This window comes from Artibeus jamaicensis, unplaced genomic scaffold (assembly GCF_021234435.1).
Source record: "Artibeus jamaicensis isolate MK-2021 breed Jamaican fruit bat unplaced genomic scaffold, CSHL_Jam_final scaffold_916, whole genome shotgun sequence".
Lineage (NCBI taxonomy): Eukaryota > Metazoa > Chordata > Mammalia > Chiroptera > Phyllostomidae > Artibeus > Artibeus jamaicensis.
Window position 1 is genome coordinate 49936998 of NW_026522059.1, and position 23003 is coordinate 49960000.

Below are 23003 nucleotides of genomic sequence, written 5' to 3' on the forward strand. Positions count from 1 at the left end.
TTCTCTCCCTCCTTTTCTCAGACTTTGGTACCTAATAGACATCATACACCCTCAACCCTAACCTGATGTCTGCTCTGAAGAAACTGAGAAATAACAATAAAAATACCAAACTATAGTGATTGTTTTAAAGATTAAAATGGTATTTTTAACATTCAATTAAACCAAGAGGCAACACATTTTTAAAAAACACTGAAAAGTAATCATAGGGACACTTTTATGCAGAATATAGTTGAACAAAATTGTATATACATGTAAAGAACTATTAATAGATACTTGTAGAGTAGTTAGCATTAAAACTTAAACTCTGTTAACATCCCAGATAAATATATAATTTAGGAAAATTTCACAAAATGGGAAATTTGGAAGAGCAAATTACTGGTGAGGATTCTCTGGAGATGGAACCTTAAATGTAGCCGTTGTTTGCACAACTTTCCATTCAGCCACAGACAAAACTAAGGTGTGAGGCCTTCCTTCCTGGTAAGAAGGAGGAGCTGCTGAAACAGCAGGACATGCTGAAGGTGGAGCTCTCCGGGCTGCACATCACCAAAGTGACAGGCAGGCCTTCCAAGCTTTCTAATATCCGAGTTGTTGCAAATCCATCACTCCTGTTCTCACCGACATTAACCAGACACAGAAAGAGAACCTCAGGAAATTTTGTAACGGTAAGAAGTATTGTACGAGACACTCGATCTGCGGCCCAAGAAAACACAGGTTGTGCACTGTCGCTCAAGCATGAAGAGAACTTTAAGACCAAGAAGCAGTTGCGGAAAGAGCTACTATTCCCACTGTGGAAGCAACATGGTCAAGGCTCCACCATCAAGGTGTCAAAAAAGCATAAACTGGTTGGAAAAAATAAAGAACAAGTTTCTACATCCAGCACACTCCATTTAAATTATTTAGTTAGAGTGTGTGTGTCTATTATATATATCACATAAATTTAAGCAGACTTTTAAGCAGGTACATATATAACATGTACCTGTGCTGTATTAAACACACACACATTTTGAAGTGATGAGAAAACTCATTGCTGTTTCAGAAAACCCCCACAGGTTAGTGGGAGAAAGGATTAGAATACAAAACTACAGAATTATAATCGGTGTGCTAGAAATAACCACAGGATACTATGGCTGCAAACAGAACAAATATTTAAAGTGGATTAAAACTCAGAAAGAAGTTTCTTCTTAGAGTTTGTGAGTTTGAATCAAGGGTATTTCTAAAGACTGCTAATGGATTATGGAAGTTTGAGAAATGAATTTGGGCAGGTTATTTTAGACAGCTCCTGCCTAATGATTGATTATGAAGGAAAAGAAAGATTGAGAGTAAAATAAAACATACTTCTAAATACTGGGGAAACTTGAACAACTTGTTTCATTGAGACAAAGATTTGGTAGAGGGAAGATAAAAATAGAGGAAATGTGGAAGAAGACATATGCACACAAAACTAGTAGGAGGTAATAGCCTATGGAATCAATAACAGTATTTTTTATAAATTACTTTAAACTATTTTGGATTAGTGTCCTTCATGAATATTACTCATATCTTACCCACTGGAGGGTAGGAGGTAGGATGGACATAAATAAAGTAGTTGAGTAGGGAATGGGCTAAATTTTGAAAGAACAGGTGTTTTAATAGAAAAAACAGTGTGATACTTGTAAATATAGCTATTTGTGGCAAGAAAGATGGATATTGTCATTGAGGTTTTTAAACAGTTATGTGGTTGACTTTGTGTGTTTTAGGTAGTTGGTATCAGAATTAAAGGAAGACATTCAGGTTTATTCTAGTCCTAAGGAATCAGATCATGAAGAACACTGTCATCACTACCTACATTGACACTTAAGACAAAACATGAGAAAAAATATAGGGTATTATAAGTACCATAACTTATATCATGCTTTATACTGCAGTGGGGGGAGGTGTAAAAAAAGAACTTGCTGTCTGCAAGCAGAAAGAATCAGTTCTATGACTGTTGCCACTGGTGGAAAGAGCTCGGATGGGCTAAAAACAGAAGTGTTTAGGGCCTTTTATCCATTCAGCACCAGTGTCTAGGTTCTGTGAGAGTGTCTAGGTTCTGTGAGAATTCAAGATCCAGCATTTGTACCTGAAAAAAAAAACCCATTAACCTCCATTCAAAATTTACATGTTTTACTTAAATTACTTAAATTTACTTAAACTGATATACTGATACAAAACATATCAATATGTCAACTAATTGACTAAAAATAAATTAAAAATTAAAAATAAATTCATATTTATTTACAAGTATAACAATTAGTGCATTGATAACAAAGAAGCAGCAATATGATTGCTTTACAGTAAGTAGCCTAGTGCAATCTATATAATCGCTTTACAATAGAAAGGAGATCTCAAAAACAATTCACAATATACTTACCAAAAATATTTTGTTAAAGATTTTATTTATTTATTTTTAGACAGAGGAGAAGAGAGGGAGAAAGAGAGGAGGAGAAACATCAGTGTTTGCCTTTCATGTACCACTCTCCAGCCAGGGACCTGAACTGACCGCAACACAGGCATGTGCCCTAGACTGGGAATCAAACCAGCGACCCTTTAATTCATAGGCTGGTGTTCAATCCACTGAGCTGGACCATCCAGGGCTGAAAAAATTCTTCGTACAAGTGAGACCATGTGATTTAAATCCATGTTATTCAAGGGACAACTTTATAATAATTCTGTATGTGAATGCACCTGATAACATTGCTTCAAAAATTAAGAAATGAAAACTTTCAGAAATAATGGGAAAATTACACAGATCCACAATTTTAACTTAACATACTAAAAATAGAAGTAGATATACACACACACAATTCTAAGTTAATAAATGTCTAACTGAAAACACAGGACACTGTACCCAATGTACAGCAATATACTTGATTTCCAGAAGCAGATAATTTGTACCAATAAGCTGCATCACAAAGCAAGAGTAGTAAAAGTGTTCAAAGAAAAAAATCATTAACAGCCTATATGTTAATATGAAAATTAATTTTGAAATCAGTTTTAAATGTTACTGATAAATACCTAACTGTTCAGAAATTTAAAGTATATAATTCTAAATAATCCATACATCAAAGAAAAAATTATAAGGATATTTGGGAATTTTTAATATATGACAATGATAAAATATGAAACAAAATTAGTATGTGAGCTACAGTTATAATTATCTGCATTTAGAGATTAAATATATATGTACCAAAAGAAGAAAAAGATGAAAAATCAGTGATTTTAAATCCATCTAAAAATCAAATTAGTAAAATACAAAAAAGACTTCTTAAATAAACATCATGACTTGCTATCCCCCGAAGAATAACCTTAACCAGTTAAAAAATAATTTATGGATAGATAGATAGATAGATAGATAATGGTAGATAAATAGATATATGATAAATAATAAATGTAAATATTTATATAAATTAAGAATTTAAAATCTTTAAAAATTATCCCAAAAGCATGAAGCAAATGAAGAAATGTTTATTGAAGAAAATTTACTGAGTCTCATAAAAACTATGAATTTGTGCCACTTGAGCAAGAATTTGTTTCATCCCTCTTCACTCCTAGCCCAACATGACAAAAGCTCTACTCAGGATGTGCAAAGTCATGGATATAGGACTCCCATTCTCATGAGTCCCCTGGTAAGGACTATGGTAACTGAAGGAGAAGTAGGCTGCCAAAATTTCTCATCCCCCATTTTACGTTGAAGTACTGTGTTCTAAGCAAGAGAAACTGAGATTGTGGGGTTGTCTTTGTGTAGCCAACCATTACTCATAGGGTCATAGGGTCAAAGTCAGCAACAAACATGGCAAACTAAAAATAATAAAGTCACATTTGTCCTTGCTCCAACTAACTTGTATAGCTTATAAGGTAGTTATATGCAGGGAGCAGCAAGCTGGAAGAGAAATCCTTCCAAGCAGTGACCTTCTCAGAAAGCAGGAACGTCACTCTGAGAAAAGTAGCCTGCATCCCTGCCCAGCTCTGGAAGAGTTATGCAGCAGTTTTGAACAGAGAAAGGACAGGACACCCACCAAAAACCAAAACAAACAAACAAACAAAAAAACCCTCACAGCTGTCCTCAACTAGAGTTAACTGGAATGCGGAATGTGTAAATATAAAGGTATAAAGGCATTCTTGCAAAAGTGCACATTATGGTGTTGAAGAATTAAGAGACATCTAGAAACTATGTGACAGCAACAAGCTATATCTTAAACAACATAGAAAATTAACAAAAAGAGCCCTGGCTGTTGTGGCTGAGTGGATTGAATGCCAGACTGTGAAACAAAGGGTTGGTGGTTGGATTCTGGTCAGGGCACATGCCTGAGTTGTGGGCCAGATTCCTGGTGTGGGGGTGCTCAAGAGGCAACCACACAATGACGCTTCTCTCCCTCTCTTTCTCCCACCCTTCCCCTCTCTAAAATAAATAAGCAAACAAATAATTTTAAAGAAGAGTTTCAGAAAGGAGAAAAATGGATGGCAATGAAGATCGCTCTTAGGGTGAGAATAAACTCCAAAGAACTACTTCAAAGATTACTCACAAAAATAGGCCCAAATTTAACTGTACCAGACTGTGAATGTACTGCATGTTCCAGGAAAATGACTGAGAATAAAGCAATCAGATAAAAATTAGTACAAGGTACACCTGCTGTGATACAAACAAGCAGGCAGCTTAACAAAGAGATTACAAGAAAAGACAGAGAGGCTTGCAAATACACACTCACTCCGATACTGGGCTTCAACTACTGTGGAACAACATCAGAACTGACCTCTGTGAACCTGGGGGAAGGGGATTGGTACCCAGAACAAAATACAGATCAGTACTTTACATAACAAACGTTATTAAAATACCCAGTACTCAACAAATATTATAAGACACAGGAAGGAACAAGAGAAGAGTGTGCGCTATTTTTTTTAAAGGTGACTAAAACTGTCTGAGAAAGGGCCCAAATGTCAGACTTCCCAATGTCTTCAACACAGCCATTATAAATGTGTACATATGGAGATAGGGGAAGGAATAATGATCATGGTTCATATGAGAATACTGATAAGGACATAGAAATCATTAAAAATACAAATAGCAGATTTTCAGGGGAAAAGGGGAAGGGTTTACGGGAACAAGTATAAAGGACACATGGACAAAAACTAAGGGGGGTGGAAATGAGAGGGAGGTGGGGAGCACTGGTGGGGTGGGCTGGGATGGGAGTAAAAGACAGAAAACTGTACTTGAACAATTAAATAAATTTAAAAAATTGTAGTTAAATAATATATCTGAAAATTTAAAAATCATAAGTGGATTCAAAAGTAGGTGAAAATTTCAGCAATGTGAAGGTAGAATAATAGACACTATGCAATGTGTCTATTTTCTCTATTATTTAATAGAGGAAAATAATCAAGGAAAATGAACAGAACCTTAGCAAAACATAGAAATGTAGGACACTGTTTATTGCTTCAACATACACTTACTAGAAGTACTAGAAATGGAGAGAAAGGAAATGCTATTTGAAGAAATAATAACTGAAACCTTTTGAAATGTATTGAAAAACAATAAAAAACCATTCAGGTAGCTCAAAAAACTCTAGCACAAACACAAGAACACACCTATACAGACATATCACAGGGGGAAGCTTTTAAAAGCAGCAAGAAAAAAAATAAAACATTCCACTTACAAAGGAACCTGAATACAATTAATAACTGACTTCTCAGCAGACAATGGAGGGAAGAAGATAATGAGATGACAGAGTCAAAGTTCCCAAACAATAAAACTTTCAACTATAAATCCTATATTCAGTAAAATTTTTCTTCATAAATGAAGATGAAATAAAAGCAAAAAAAAAGGTTTCTTCAAACAAACAGAATTTGTTAATAACAAACTCATATTGAAAGAAACACTAATGTAAGTTCTTCAGGCTGAAAGCAAGTAACCACTGGTAGTAATTGAAATACTCGGGATGGGATCCGGGGTGGGACAGAGAACAGCAGCACTGGTAATTCTGTCTGTAAGTATAAAAGATGTTGTAAATGCAAAACTCTCTCCTTTCTTCTCTTGAATTATTTAAAAAGCAATTATATAAAACATGTATAAAATGATTTATGGGGTCTATAGCATATAGAAATGTAATATATATAAAATAAATTTAATATTTCAATAACAGCACTGGAGCAAAGCTATAATGGGTTAAGAATATAATGACTATGATAGGCTATATATATATCTATATATATATAGATATACACACACAACATTTTATGGTTGTATTTGTAACCTTCATATATGATATATTATTGTTTTATTTACACATATAATATATATTATTGAGCCATGTATGTTGAGCCCCATATGTATATATAAAACACCAAAAGGTGGGAGAGGAAAAGAAATAGAGGTATATGAGACAAATGTTTTTTAAGATTTTATTTATTTATCTTTAGAGGGGAAGGAAAGGAGAGAAGGAGAGAAAGATCAATGTATGGTTGCCTCTCATGGGTCCCCTGCTGAGAACTGGCCTGCAACCCAGGCATGTGCCCTGACTGAGAATTGAACCACAATCCTCTGGTTCGCAGGCTTATACTCAATCTACTAAACTACACTGGCCAGGGTGAGACAAATGTTTTTACATTTTGTTACAATCAAACTGCTATTAATTTAAAGATGAATTCTGACAAGTGTGGATGTATATGGTAAACCATGAAAAGTAAACTAAGAAAATATAGTGAAAATAAAGTCACTCAAGGCAAAAAAAGCAGAAAAGGATTAATAGAAGACTAAAAAGTCACAAGATAAACAGAAAACTAAACTAAACTAAAACTAAAAAGGTAAAAATAAACCAAAGTATGTCAATAATAACAGAATATGTGAATGAATTAAATCAACCAAACAAAAGAGAGTTACAGATAGATAAAAAGTAAAGGCCTGGAAAAGACACATCACAGAAATAGCAACTACAGGAAAGCTGGAGTGGTTATATTGATATTAGAGAAGGTAGATATTAAACTACAAAATGTTCAAGGAATGTACTGGTAAATATATTGCTAGGTGGAATATCTGGCATTTTTCTGCCTTTGTTCTCCTCTAGAACTTTTATGGTGTCACATCTTATATCTAGGTCTCTTTTTTTAATTGTTGTCCAAGTACATCTGTCTTGATATTTCCCTCCACCACTCACCACCACCCCACACATCACCACCTCCTACACTCAATCCTACCCCCTTCGGCTTTGTACATGGACCCTTTATACATGTTCCCTGACCACCCTCCCCCCTTTATTCCCTTCCACCCTTCTTCCTCCCCTTTGGTTACTACCAGTTTTTTCCTTATTTCAATGACTCTGGTTATATTTTGCATGCTTGTTTTCTTTGTTGATTAGGGTCCATTTATAGGTGAGATCATATGGTATTTGTCTTTCACCACCTGGCTTATTTTACTTAGCATGATGCTCTCCAGATCTATCCATTTTGTTATGAAGGGTAGGAGCTCCTTTCTCTCTTCTGCATAGTATTCCATTGTATAAATGTACCACAGATTTGTGATCCACTCATTCACTGATGGGCACTTAGGTTGCCTCCAGTACTTGGTTATTGTAAATTTTGCTGCTATGAACATTGAGGTGCATAGTTTCTTTTAATTAGATATTTTAGGATTCTTAGGGAGTAGTCTCAGCAGTGGACTTGCTAGGTCAAAAGGTAATTCCATTTTTAGTTTTCTGGAATTTCCATACTGTTTTCCACAGTGGCTGTACCAGTATGCATTTCCACCAACAGGATACCAGGGTTCCCTTTTCTCCACATCGTTGCCAGCATTTGTTCTTTGTTGATTTGTTTATAATGTCATTCTGACATGTGCGAAGTTGTATCTCATTCTCTATGGTCAATTAATATTTGACAAAGAGGGCAAAAGCATAATGGAGTAAAAATAGCCTCTTCAACAAATAGTGTTGGAAGATTTGGGTAGCTATATGCAAAAAAATGAAATTCAACCACCAAATACACCATACAACAAAATAAAATCAAGATGGATAAAAGACTTAAATATAAATCACAACACCATAAAAGTCCCAGAGAAGAACATAGGCAGGAAATTTCACAGCAATATTTTCACCCATATGTACCCTAGAGCAAGGAACATAAAGGGAAGAATAAACAAATGGGACTTCAAAATAAAAAGTTCTTCATCGCTAAAAAATATCAGCAAAATGAAAAGGGAACCAACCTCATGGGCAAACATATTTGCAAATGATACCTTGGACAAGGATTTGATTTCCAAAATATATAAAGAACTCACACAACTCCACTCCAGAAAGACAAACAACCCAATTAAAACATGGGCCAAGGACCTGAACAGACACTTCTCCAAGGAGGACATACAGGGGGCCCAGAGACATATGAAGGATGCTCAACATCTCTAGCCATCAGAGAGGTGCAAATTATGTTTAAGTCTTTTATCCATCTTGAGTTTATTTTTATGTGTGGTTTAAGTCTGTGGTTGACTTTGATTTTTTTGCATGTACTTGTCCAGATCTCCTAAAACCATTCATTGAAAAGCCTGTTTTTACTCCATTTTATATTTCTACCCCTTTGTCAAATATTACTTGACCATAGTGACATGGGTTTATGTTTGGGCTCTCTATTCTGTTCCATCGGTTTATGTGTCTGTTTTTACACTAGTACCAGACTATTTTGATTAGAGTGGACTTGAAATATAGTTTGATATAAGGTATTGTTAATCTTCCTGCTTTGTTCTTCTTTTTCAAAATTGCTGAGGCTATTTGGGGTCATATATAGTTCCATATACATTTTTGAAATTTTTGTTCTGTATGTGTGATATGTGTAATTGGTATTTTGATAGGGATTGCATTGAATCAGCAGATTGCTTTGGGTAGTATGGACATATTAATGATGTTAATTCTTTCAGTCTATGAACATGATATATATTTTCAATTGTGTCTTAATTTCTAGAGCAAGAGATATAAATGAAAGAATAAACAAATGGAACTATATCAAACTATAAAGCTTCTGCACAGCTAATGAAAACAACAAAAATGGAGGCCTGGCTGGTGTAGCTCAGTGGATTGCACACGGGCCTGTGAAACAAAGGACTGCAGTTTGATTCCCAGTCAGGGCACATGCCTGGGTTGCAGGCCAGTTCCCAGCAGGGGATGCATGAAAGGCAACCATACATTGATATTTCTCTCTTTCCCTTCCCCTCTAAAGATAAATAAATAAAATATTTTAAATATTTTAAAAAAAGGAAAGAGAACCAAACTTATATGCAAATGTATTTGCAAATGATACATCAGACAAGGGTTTGATCTCCAAAATATGTAGATAACTCACAATACTCCACACCAGAAAGACAAATGATCCAATTATGAAGTGGACAAAGAACCTAAACAGACACTTCTCCAAGGAAGACATACAGAAGACCCATAAATACATGAAAAATGTTCAACATCACTAGCCATCAGAGAGATGCAAATTAAAACCACAAATAGATACCACTTCACACCAGTCAGAATGGCCATCATTAACAAATCAACAAACAACAAATGCTGGCTAGGCTGTGGAGAGAAGGAAACCCTGGTATCCTGTTGGTGGGAATGCAGACTGGTGCAAACACTGGAAAACTGTATGCAATTTCCTCAAAATACTAAAGATAGAACTGTCTTTTGACCCAGTGATCACACTACTGGGATTATACTGAGAATCCTGAATCTCACTACTAAGAATCCTGAATCACAATTTCAAAAGAACCCATGAATCCCAATAATCATAGCAATGTTATTTATAATGGCTAAGTGCTGAAAACAGTCCAAGTGACCATCATTAAATGAGTAGATAAAATACCTGGTTCATTTATACAATGGAATACTATGCAGCAGAAAGAAAGAAGGAGCTCCTACTCTTCACAGCAGCATGGATGGATCTGGAGAACATTATGCTAAGTGAAATAAGCTGGGCAGTGAAATACAAATACCATATGATCTTGCCTATAACTGGAACCTAATCAACAAAACAAACAAATGAGCAAAATAGAACCAGGGACATGGAAATAAAGAATAAACTGAGTGTGATTAGAGGAGAGGTGGGTAACATTGGACAACTGTAAATGAACAACAATAAAAAAATTTAAGTTGAAGAGATAATTGCTTTTATAATTTTAAGTGTTAATCCACCCAGGATATATAATTATGAATATATATGTATATATGCACCCAATAACATAATGACAAAATGTATGAAGCAAAACTAAGAGAAATAGATAATTGGGCAATGATATTGAAGACTCAGTACTGCACTTTCAATAATAGAGTCTACTATATAGTCATTAGACAGTATGGCAGTGGTACAAGGATATACAAAGAGAAAAATGAAAAAAAGAAATGAGCTTCCCTCTGTATTATGGCCTCTTGATTTATAAGAAATACAACATTTTAGTGCAGTGGGATAAAATAAAAGGTCTTTTAAATAAATACGCTGGATTAATTAGCTTTTAATTATAGAAAATATATCTGGACCACTATCTCTCACCACATTAAAAAGTCTGTTAGATGTGTTTTGTCGATGTAAATGTAAAACTAAGCAATTGGTTAAAAGTAAAATTTTATAAAAACATTGAAATATTCATAATTTATGTACAAAGACTTTTGAGACAAGTTATCAAAACCACTAAGAATGTAGTAAAAAGTAAATTAGACTATATTAAGTGCCAAAGATTTTCTTCATAAAATGAGAAAAAAATGACAGGCTCAGGTATTGCAACAAATGATTCTGAGGCATACATTCAACAAAGTTTTGTATTCAAAATTTGTAAAAAAATTTTATGTATACATTTTTTTAAAAAAGAAAATACCAGGAAGCATATTATAAAATGCTTAAGTTCATTAGTGTTGATGGAAATGAATAGAAACTTCAGGATACAATGCCAACTATTTTGTAGAGGAAACACAATTTTAAATAAATAATATCAAATAAACATAACCGTATTCCTCAAAATAACTTCACATTTCAGGGGATGAACAAGAAAAGAACTAACCTGAGTATATTTTAATAATAATAGTTTTACTAAATAAGTCTAAAAAATTTAAAATATTGTGTATTAGTAAATTTGTTTTCAGAGCAGTAGATGGTTGTAATTCTAAAACTACTTTGTATGTTCCAGAATTAAGTAATACATCCACATATAATAAATAATGAGACCCAAGTTTTTCACTATTGCAGAAAGGAGTAACAAATAATGAAAATATGAATGCTAGAATTAAACCTCTGATATTAAATTGGAATCATGGATGTCACTATGCACTGATTTTATATATACATAGATATATACATTTTATATAAACATATATAATATACACATATATATTTAAACTCCCTAAAACTCTGACCTACCAGAAATGTCATCAGGCAGCTGTCAGAAGGCATATAGACTTGGTATACCATAGAACTTTTGCTGAGTGACCTCAGACCAGCTCTAGTACTGAATCTGAACCTCTGTCAGTCTAGTGAACACCACTTGCCCCTCCTAATGACTCAGCAGGAAGAAGCAGGCAAAGGCATACATATATTAGGGTAACTTGAATCTTTTGCTTCCTTGCACCTGGGCCTGGTCCTCATAAAAGCCAACCTTGATGTATGGTTTGGTCATTTGCATGCACACTGAGGCCCATGAGAGGCCGTCACAAAATGTATAACCTTATAGCTCAAAACATATTGCCCAGGGCCAGTCACTCCTAGTGTCTGACAATGGGCTATACCAGAGTTCCTCCCATGAAGCCACAGACAAAACACTCAATGGCCAGCTTCAGACAACATCAGAGCAAGATTCATGTAATGTCACAGTGGCATGTCTGGAGAAAGATCCTACCAGGCACCAGAATGTACTGAAGTGAATTCCACTTCATTTGACCAGCACCTGCATAGCAACTCATACACTATGGACAGGGTCAATCCACTCAGTCATCAACCTGAAGGTCCACCCACACAGGACAAAGCCAGTAGCAATTGAGATTCAAATATAACAGGATGGCCCACATTACCCACATAAAAGACTTTCCTAGAGTACTCCGATCAGCTGATAAAGCAGACTGAGCCACTGGGTACTATAAGATACCTACTACATAAGCCACACTACCAAGACTGGGAGTCAAAGCAGACCTACCAAACACATAGAAAAAAACACAAATGAGTAGCCAGAATTGACAGAAAAAGAAATATGCCCCAAATAAAAAAAAAACAGAAGAAATCTCCAGAAAAAGATCCAAGTGAAATGAAGGTCAGCAATTGAGCACATATGGAATTTAAGAAAAATAGTTACAAGAATATTTAAGAACATAGTGAGAACTTCAACAAAGAGCAAATATTAAAAAGGGCAGGGAAACCACAAAAAATAGCCAGTCAGAAATGAATAATATAGTATCTGAAAAAAAGAATATACTAGAAATAATAAATATTACATTAGATGAAGCATAGGACCAAATCAGTGATTTGAAAGACAAGATAGAAAAAAAAACCCAATCAGAGCAAAAAAAAATAGAAACAGAATTTTAAAAAATGAATATAAATTAAGGGACCTTTGAGACAATATGAAGCTTAACATTTGCATTATATGTGCACCAGAAGGAGAAGGTATAGAACAAGGCATTGAGAATCTATTCAAATAAATAATGACTGAAAATTTCCTTAACCTGCTGAAGAAAAAGATATATGAGTCCAAGAAGCACAGAGAGTCTCAAACAGCATGAAACCAAAAGGGCCCATACAAAGACCCATCATAATTAAAATGGTAAATTTAAAGACAAAAAGATAATCTTTTTATTTTTTTATTGTTGTTCAACTACAGTTTTCCCCATTTTCTCCCCACCACTCTTCCCCATCCCATCCACCCCCACCTCTCACACTCAATCCTACTCCCTCTTTGGCTTTGTCCATGGGTCCTTTATACATGTTCTTTGACTACCCTTCTCCTCCTTTCCTCTGTTATCTTAAAAGCAGCAAGAGAAAGACAGTTAGTAAACTATAAGGAACCTCCTATAAGACTGTCAGCTGATTTTTCAACAGAAAAATTTCAGGCTAGAAGGAATTGGCCTAAATAGTCAAAGTGATGAAAACTGGGATCAATAACTAGGACTACTTTCCTTAACAAAGTTATCTTTAAAATTGAAAGAGAAATGAAGCACTTCCCCAAAAAGGAAAAGCTAAAGGAGTTTGTTACCACATTATAAGTATTACATGAAATATTAAAGGGTCTTCTTTAGGAAGAACAAGAAGAAAGAAGAAGAGGAAGAGAAAGAAGAGGAAGAAGGAGGAGGAGGAGACAGAGAAGAATAGAGAAACAGTTAATGGAGTAAAATGGCAATGAATACATACATATAAATAATCACTTAAAATGTAAATGTCTTAAATGTTCCAATAAAAAGACATAAGGTAGTTGAATGGAAAAGAAAATGAGACACAACCCTGACTGTTGTGACTCAGTGGACTGAGCACCAGCCTGCGATGCAAAGCGTTGCCTTTTGATTCCCAGTCACGGCACATACCTGGGTTGCAGGCCAGGTTCCCAGTAGGGGGTTAGCAAGAGGCAACCACATATTAATGTTTCTCTCCCTCTCTTTCTCCCTCCTTTCCTCTCTCTAAAAATAAGTAAATAAAATCCTAAAAAAGCTAAGACACATATGTATGCTGTATGTGAGACCCACCTGAGAAAGATACACCCAGAATAAAAGTAAAGGGATGCAAAAATATATTTCATGAAAATACAAAGAAAATAAGTAAGAGAAAAAGAAGGATACTACGTAATGATAAAAGGAGCAACCCAATAAGAGGATATAGCCCTTGTATACTTTTATGTACCCAACATAGGAATATCTAGGCATATGAAGTGAATTTTGATGAACAAAAAGGGAGGGATCAAAAGTAAAACAGCATAGTAGAGGATTTTAACAATCTATTGATAACAATGCATAGCTCTTCCAGACAGAAAAACAGCAAGCAAATAGTGTCTATAAATAATACACTAGATCAGATTGATTTCATTGATCACCTATTTATGATAAAAATAAAACTCTCATAGCGGTGGGAATATAGGGAACATACTCCAAAAAATGAAGGATGTATGTGACAAATCCACACCCAATGTCATACTCAATGGGCAAAAATTAAGTTTTTATCTTTATATCGAGAAAATGACAGGTATGTCCAATCTTACCACTCTTATTCAACATAGTAGTGGAATTCCTAGCCACAGCAATCACACAAGAAGAAGAAATAAAAGGCATCCAAGTTTAAAAGGAAGAAGTAAAACTATTATTATTTGAAGATAGCATGATACACTAGAGAAAATCCTAAAAAATCAACAAAAAACCTACTAGAACTCATAAATAAATGCATTACAGTAGCAGGATGTAAAATAAAAAGCTAGGAATAATTGGCATTTTTATACACCAATAGTGAGCTATCAAACAGGGAAACTAAGAAAATAACCCCATTTACAATTGCATCAAAAAGACCAAAATACCATGGAATAAAATTAACCAAAGATGTAAAATACCTGTAGTACAAAAATTATAAGACACTGAAAAAAGAAATTGAAAAAGATACAAATAAGTAAAAGTATATGCCATGTTTATGGGTAGGAAGAATTAACATCATTAAAATATCCATACTACCTGAGCAATCTATAGATTCAATATGATTCTTATCAAGATTCCAATGGCATATTTTACAGAACTAGAACAAACACTCCACGATTTATATGGAACTACAAAAAGACCCCCCAATCCACAGCTCTTGAGAAAAAAATGACAGATGGAGGAATCATGCTACCTGATATCAAACTAGAAGCCCATAGTATTCAAAAGAATGTGGAACTCGCATAAAAACAGAAAATGGAATAGAATAGATTGCCCATAAATAAACTCATGTCTTTATAGTCAATTAATATTCAAAAAAGGAGGGAAAAACCTACAAGGGGTTACAAATTGTCTGTTCAATGATTTGTGTTGGGAGAATTAGACAGAAACATGCAAACAAAACAAAACAAAACTAGACCAAATTCTTACCCCATTAACAAGAATAAACTCAAAATGACTTAAAAACTTAAATGTTAGACTGGAAACCATTCAAATCCTTGAATAAAATATAGGCAGTAAAATCTCAGACATTTCATGTAGCAATGGTTTTCCTGATATGTCTCCTCAGGCAAAATATGAAATATACACAGGAAACTAAACATTTTGCAGAATAAAGGTTACCATCGACAGCATGAAAACACAACCCACTAAATGGGAGAATATATTCTCAACTAATATATCTGATAAGAGGTTAATATCCAAAATTTATGAAGAACTTACAAAACTCAATATAAAAAAAAACACCACAAGTAAAAAAATGGGCCAAGGACCTGAACAGACACTTCTCCAAAGACAACATACAAATGACCAATAGATTTTATGAAAAGATGCTCAACATCACTAATTATCAGAGATGTGCAAATTAGAACCACAATGAGAGACCACCTCACTCCTGTCAGAATGGCTACCATCAATACATCAACAAACAAGTGCTAGTCAGCATGTAGAGAAAAGGGAACCCTTGCATACTATGATGGGCATGCAGACTGATGCAGCCCCTGTGGAAAATAGCACGGAGTGTCCTTAAAAAAGTAGAAATGGCCTTAATGCCCAGCGGTTCTATAATACTTCTAAGTATATAGCCAATTTTCTCTCTAGTTCATCTATTGATTGTGAAAAAAGAGTCTTAAAATTCTCTATTTTGACGGTATTACTGTCAATGTCTCCTGTTAATTTTGTCAATATTTGCTTTATATATTTAAATGCTCCTAAACTGGGTACATAGATGTTTACAAGAATTATGTCATCTTGTTGGATTGGTGTATTTTTTATTATGTAATACCTTGCTTTGTCTCTTGTTAGAGCTCTTGTTTTAAAATCTATTTTTCCTGGTATATGTATTGCTGTCCCAGCCTTTTTTTGTCTCCATTTGCATGAAATGGTTTTTTTTCATTCTTTTATTTTCAGTCTCTGTATTTCTTTTGACCTGAAGTGGGTGTCTTATAGGCATATATATTGGTCTTACTTTTTTATCTATTCAGCTACCTTATTTCTTTTAATTGGAACATTTAGTTCACTTAGATTTGAAATAATTATTGATATGTATATAGTTATTGCCAGTTTATTTGTTTTCTGGTTGTTTTGTAGTTCTCTGTTTCTTTTTCTCTTACTCTTCTTTTGTGTATTGATGACTTTCTATAATGTGCTCAGATTTCTTTCTGTTTATTTCTCTTTTATTAGTTGTGGAATTATTATTTTTGGTTACCATGCATTTGCTATATAACAAGCTATAAGGATATCTGCAGTTGATCTATAAAGTGATCTGCAGTTGATCTTCATATGTCCTGGGCTTGGGGCTGCTTAACAAAAGGTACAGGGCACCCCAAAGCTGGATGCCACTTTGTGTGGGTTTGTGAATCTTTGAGATATGTTAGGAAAATCTACAGCATGAGCCAAGGAAGGCTACTTATGTGGCAAAACCACTGGAATTGGTTCTGGCCTGGTGTGAGAGTTGGGTGTGGTGGAGTTTCAGAGAATCACCAGGGCAGGGTGAACAGAGTGTTAGCCAAGTTAATGGAGAGCTTAGATTTGGTGCACACCTGTGCTTGCTGACTGGGTGATGGAAAGGTCCCACAAAAGAGCAATGGCATCTGCCAACATGTCTGTGACCAGAGAGAACTGTCCTGACCCCTTCCCCTCTGGGCTTTGCTTTGAAGCTTATCAATTCAACCTTTCCTTATATGCCCCTTGTGTTTCTCAAGCTGCTGCTTGTATGCTGCAGTGCAGAGTGAATGAATTTGTGAGTGAGTCGGTCTCTGTTTGGGACTTTCAAGACAGGCAGGGCCCAAGTCTCCAGAGCCCTCTGTTTCCTTCAGCCATAACCCCATGGCTTTTCACAACCATATGATATGGGAACTTCTCTCCCCAGCACAGTGGCCATGGCTTAGAAATTGGATGTGGGCCTTGGATCCCTCCTTCTTCAGGGGGCACCTCTGCAGTCGAGATGTACTTCCTGCATTTTAACTATACAACTGTGTGTGTGGGAATTACCCATGCTACATTTATGCTCCTCTTACCAGTCTTAACATGACTTTTTCTCTAAATCCTTAGTTATAGGAATTCTGTTCAATTAGTCTTCAGGTGGTCCTCAGTGATGGCTGTTCTATAGTTTAGTTTTAATTTTGATGTGCTAGTGAGAGGAGGTGAAGTCAGTACTTACCTATTCTGCTTTCTTAACTAGAACTCCATGTATCTCAATACCATTTATTGAAGAGACAATCTTTTCCTTATTGAGTATCCTCTAACCAAATATTATTTGACCTTCTATGTGTGAGTTTATTTCTGGGCTATCAATTCTGTTCCATTGGTCTATGTGTTTGTTATATGACAGTATACATAGATCGCTATAACTGTGTGGTATGATTTGAAATCAATAAATGTGATGGCAATGCTTTATTGTTCTCAATTAAAATTATTTGGCTATTTTGCAACCCTTGTGATTTTATACAGATTTTAAGATAGTTTTTTCCTTTTCTGTGAAAAATGTCATTGGGATTTTAATATAGATGCCTTTTTTAAAACAAGCATTGACTTTTTAAAGATTTCACTTTTTAATTTTTTTAGAAAGAGGGGAAGGGAAGGAGAAAATGTCTATTCCCATGGGGTGAGAAACATCAAAATAATAGAAAAATATTGATCAGATGCATCTCATACATGCCTTGATGCAAGACTGACCCCTGCAACCCAAGCATGTGCCCTGATCTCATCATAAATACCTGTCAACATTTTACTTTGCAGGATGTGGCCCGTGAAACTGAGCCAAACTAGTCAGGGTGATGTGGTTTCCTTTTTCTTGTCTAACTGCTCTAGCAAGGACTTCCATCACTATGCTTTATAACAGTGGTGAAAATGGGCACCTTTGCCTTTTTCCTGAGCTTAACAAAAAAGCTTTCAACCTTTTATCATTGAGAATCTTAGCTGCAGGTTTGTCATATATGGCCATTTTTATGCTGTGATATGTTCTTTTTATAACCAACTTCTTGAAAGTTTTCATTAATCATGAAACAATATTGAATTATATCAAATATCTTTCTTTTCTGCATCTATTGAAATAATTATGTATTATTTATTATTAATTCTATAAATGTGTCACAGCAAATTTATTAACTTGCATATTTTTTAAATTTTATTTATTTATTCCTATTGTTATTCAAGTACAGTTGTCTCCATTTTCCCACCACCACTACTTACATAACAAAACTAATACTTTAAAATATATATACTTAAAAATACATTAGTCTAAAGTTGTGACTTTGGTTTATTACTCTATATTTTTGTTTTCTACATAATTTGAGAAACAACACACTAAGAAGTATTAGTTTATCTTTTGTACACACTATGTCTAAAGATGCAATTTTGTGACATCAATAACTAAAAGTGGTTGGGATTCAGCTTTAAAGATGCAGAGACTCTGGATATTATTGAGGTTAAACTAGTATTAGTTAAAATAAGAGTATTCCCTTGGCCAGTGTAGTTCATTTGGTTGGGTGTCATCCTGCAAATTGAAAGATGGAGGGTTCAATTCCTGGTCTGGGAACAGGCCTAGGTTGCAGGTTTGGTCCCTGGTTGAGACTCATATGAAAGGTAACCACTCAAAAAAATTTTTTTCACATCAATGTTTTTCTTCTTTCTCCCTCTCCTCCCCTCTCCCTAAAAATAAATAAATAAATAAATAAATAAATAAATAAATAAATATTAAATGAAATAAGGTTAGAGTGTTATAACTTTAAGGTGTTAAATATAATCCCTGTGGTAACCACAGAGAAAATAGCTATAGAACTTATAAAAATTAGATGAGAAGGTAATAAAAATATTTTACTAGCAAAAAAAATCAACTAAAGAAAAGAAATACAGTAACATAAGAAATGAAGCCAAAAATCTTAGAAGGCATTTAGAAAACAGATAACAAAATGGTAGAGGTTTTTCTTCATTGGTAACTACTTTAAATATAATTACATTAAACTTTATGATTAGAAGACAGAGATTAGTGGAATGGATTTTGAATAAAAATGATAACCCAGTTATTTATGTTTACAAGTGACTCATTTTAGATCCAAAAGCACAAATAGGTTTCAAGTGAAGGGATGGATAATTATATGAAGTGGCAAATGGGTACCAAAAAAAAGCAGGGTAGCTATAACAGACAAAATAGAGTTTAAAAAAAGATTATGAGAGAAAGAAGAACATTATCTATTTATAAAAGTCTAATACAACAAAGATATGTAACAATTATTAACAATCATACACATAGTGGTAGACCATCAGGATATACAAAGGCAAAGTTGATAGAATGAGGGGAAAATAGACATTTTCATAACAATATTTGGAAGCTTTAATATACCATTTTCAATAATGGAGGTACAATGCAATAAAACAACTGGATCTAACAGACGCATATAGGACTCTCTATTCAACAGCAATGACATATACATTATTCCCTAGTGCACATGAGATATTATCTAGATCTTCAGATGTATGTTAGGAAAAGTTAATTCTCAATAGATTTAAAAAATATATGGCATACAAAGTACCATCTCAGATCACAAGACAAAGTTAGAAATCAATAGCAGAAAACTAGAAAATTCACAAACTTGTGAAAATTAAGCCATATACTGTAAATCAAGCAATAGATGAAAGAAATCAAAAATTTGAAAATACTCAGAAACAAATGAAAATAAAAATTCAACATACCCAAATGTATGGACGAGAGCAAAAGCAATTCTAAAAAGGGGATTTATTATTATAAACATTTCAGCACTGTTCACAATAGCCAAAAGGTGAAAGCAATCTAATGTCCACAAACAGATGAATAAATAAAATGTGTCCACACACACACACTCACACACACACACACACACACACACTGGAATATTATTCAGCCTTAAAAAGCAAGTAAATCTGACTCATGTTGCAACATAGATGAATCTTGGGGATACTATGTTAACTGAAATAATCTAGCCATTAAAGATAAATACCTATGATTTCACTAACATGAAGAATCTGGAACTCATAGGAACAAAAAAAAAGGTGGTAGTTTCCAAAGACTGGAGAGAGGAGGATGGGGGAGAAGTCTTTGACAGATATAAAGTTTCAGTTCCACGAGTTAAACAGTTCTGGAGAAGGGTGATGGTAGATGGTTGCACAGCAATATAAATGTACCTAATGCCACTGAACTGTACACTTACAAAATTTAAAGCCAAAAAACATGAGTAAAAGACTCATGGGCATAGGCAATGTTATTGGGGTTTGACAGTGGGAATGGGCAGGGGAGAGCAATGGGGAAAAAATGGAACAACTCTAACTGAACAATTTAAAAAAATAAAAGTGCCCTAAAAGACAAAAGAAAAAATGTAAGGATTGTATGTTTTATATGTTTTTACCACAATAAAGATGTTTTATTAAGAATGAAAGAAAAAGAAAGAAAGAGAGAGAGAGAGAAAGAAAGAAAGAAAGAAAAAGGAAGGAAGGAAGGAAGGAAGGAAGGAAGGAAGGAAGGAAGGAAGGAAGGAAGGAAGGAAGGAAGGAAGGAAGGAAGGAAGGAAGGAAGGAGAGAAAGAGGAAGGAAAGAAGGAAGGAAGGAAGGGACCGGAGGGAGGGAGGGAGGGAGGGAGGGAGGGAGGGAGGGAGAAAAGAAAAGAACAGATTGTTTTAAATTGAAATATCTCAAGTGAACAGTGCCTGAGATTGAAGTTAGAAAGTTAAAGGAAACATCACCTTAGCTCTTCAGGTGGATTATGCACATGCCAATATCCATTTTATTCTTGACACCACTTTTTAGAGCTTGATTTTCCACTAGGTTTTACGTAACATTGTGTTCCAGGACCAGCAAAGTTATTTAAGTGTGTAGAGGGATGTAGGGAAGCTCCAAACACAAGTAGAAAACCACAAAATTAATAAACCTTTCATTAAATGTATATGTACTATTATATCAACTACATACTGTAATTATTTTTTTAAACTTTTTAAAAAGTTATATATTTTTTCTTAATTTTATTTATTTATTTATCTTTGGAGGGGAAGGGAAGGAGAGAGAGAGAGAAATATTAATGTATGGTTCTCATGTGTCCCCTGCTGGGAACTGGCCTGCAACCCAGGCAGGTGCCCTGACTGGGAATCGAACCATGATCCTTTGGTTCACAGGCCTGTGCTCAACCCACTGAGCTACATCAGCCAGGGCTCATAATTCTTAAATACTCTTTAATAGCACAACTCTTAAATAACAGCACACATATTCTAGTTTGATATGGGATGGGATAAAGTTAAATAATTTGGTATCATAGGAATGAGATTTCCAAGGGTAAGAGTGTGAAAGGCCTACAAAGTTCTGGTTCTGTCCTAACACAGAGATTAACTTTCTCATGCTTGGTCCTGCTGTTTTTCTGTTGGCTCTCAAGGTGTAGCTTTTTTGGAAAATAATAATAAAGCAAACATGAAATGAAGAAGAAAAAGATTTGAAAATAGTGCCTAATTTTATTTTATATAAATAAGTTTGAGGCATCTATGCAATGTGAAGTTTTCAGATCCATTTGTGTTATTTCCAACTAGATATCTTAAAATTACTTTCTTATTTGTAATGTTATTAACTTTAAAACCTTTAAAATGTACTTTGTGGAAAAAGGCCCACGTGTGAGTCAGAAAGACAAGTGCGTTTGTCCAATATCCTGACTGAATGTCCAGATGAACAACAACAATAAAAGAAAGCATTGAAGAAATGACCAGAATTGCACATGCATAGGTAAAAATGAGTTGGAAAGGTAGGTGGTGATGAATGAGCTGCTGATTGTTCAGTAAGACATGCAATTTTGCTTAATTAAAGCTTGTACAGAATGTGTTTCCCTTTGCAATGTTTTTCAATTTTCAACAGCTGAAACTTTTGTTTCTTGTTTTTAATCTCCAACATTTAAGTCTGATATCATTTAAAGATAGGAGCCAAGATAAAACAGGCATCTTTGTGATAAAAATTAGCCAGCTGCCAGGAAGTCCTGCAGTAATCGACTGTGATTACTGTCACTTGCACAGCCTGAAAACTTCTCAACGAGTCATTTAGCTATTCTTCTTGCATCTCTTGAGATAGCTTCCTCTATCAAAGATGACCATCTATGATTTCTCTGTGAAAAAGTGGGAAAGCCAACTTGTAGTGCCATGTCTAACATTGTTGAGAGTCTTTGTGTTGAAAACGTTAGGATTTTTCTCAAAGCATAGCATTTACTATCACTATTATACTTTATTGGGAAATAAACCAATTTTTTGGTGTTAGTTGTGCATAATACAACTATATATAATGTATAATACAACTTTGTATTTGTGAATAAAATAAATAAAATGGTATTAAGTGACAGTGAAATTATGAAAATCAGCAAAATACTTCAGAAACTATATATTATTCTTTAAACTTTTTCTAAATACATGTCCTATAAATGTAGATCATTTGATTTTAAAGGAAAGGATCAAAAACTATAAGTGACACAAGGCTGGGTCTTTGGTTTCAGTTTCATTATTTTATATTACATCTACATCCATAATAGATTATATTTCAGTACCAATAAAAGGTATAGATAAAATAACCATTACAATAGAAAAACATAATAATAAAATGTAAATAATACTTCCATGAGATTTATTGGATGAAATATTAAATTACATCTAAAAATTCTTTAATTTGTTGACATGCTTTCTCATAAAGAAGGTTTTACTGTGCAACCCAGAAATTCCATTTTCAGGTATAAACTCAGAGTACTGAAAACACACAGGTGACTGTGTGCACATTTGCAAATGTGCACACACACACACACAAATTGTGTTTGAGGAGTACTATGCATCATGACCCAGAACTATAAATAACAGTAATGTTCATCAGAAAATAAACAACTAAAATTG

At 34.4% G+C, this 23003-nt stretch overlaps 1 pseudogene; it reads left to right on the forward strand.

The window, feature by feature from the left end:
• Window positions 1-509: 509 nt before the first annotated feature.
• LOC119057807 (RNA-binding protein FUS-like) overlaps window positions 510-23003 on the forward strand; it is a 100281-nt pseudogene continuing 77787 nt past the window's right edge.